The sequence below is a fragment of the Penaeus monodon genome, chromosome 24 (assembly GCF_015228065.2).
Source record: "Penaeus monodon isolate SGIC_2016 chromosome 24, NSTDA_Pmon_1, whole genome shotgun sequence".
Taxonomy (NCBI): domain Eukaryota; kingdom Metazoa; phylum Arthropoda; class Malacostraca; order Decapoda; family Penaeidae; genus Penaeus; species Penaeus monodon.
In genome coordinates, this window is record NC_051409.1 from 27,015,815 (window position 1) to 27,016,675 (window position 861).

An 861-nucleotide genomic window follows, 5' to 3' on the forward strand; every position below is an offset into this window, starting at 1 on the left:
CCATAAATCTGTAGGTAAAATGCTAAAGGGATACATTACAAAAAATCTTGTTTGAGGACTAAATTAAATAGCCTGAAAAAAACAAGTTACTAGCTGAACATGGACTAGATCAAGGACAGTCAGTGATACATAACACTGACGAGTGTGTTGAGTTACATGGCACTGCCCCTCTAGTCAAACTATCATGCAAAGCTATCATAGACAACCTTTTCTTCGTAACACTGGATAACACGCAAAAGAAACCCACGGTGAGAGGAGAGGTACAAGCCACTTCTGGAGCTCCTATTAACAAAAAATGCCTGGTACCTGAACCATCCTGTGCATTAACACCTGGCGGGAAGAGAATAACCCCCCCAAAAAGGAGGAGGAGCTTAAGAGAAGTGGGAGGAGCCAACGACACTGGAAGAACCCAGGTGATCTTATAATTGACTGAAGGACGCAAGGACGGTGCACTTGTCTGCGGTCTGGCGTGCGTTTGTGTCGTTCCGCTGTAGCTTTGGCATTGTTTTTGCGGCTTAGAGGTTCGTGATTTGTTTGTTAGTTTTTGTGTGGAATAATACCCTGGTTGTTTATTTATGTGAGTTGTGTATGTTCCATTTGTAAAGCGAAGTTTCACAACTAATTTTGGAGATTGGAAATCGTGCTTCAGTATACTGTCGGCCAAATAAATACGAGTCTGACTGAATTTTGTCTGACGCTTTGGGAAAAAGCACAATGGTTATTCTCACCTCACGGAAAGATGTTGCACAAAGAAAATCAGACAATAGTGAGTAGAAAAGAAAAATAGACAGTTTAATCGTTTAGAGTGTCCAACTTTACTTCTTAATCTCTTTAAATACATCCATCCTTTTATCCTTTTAC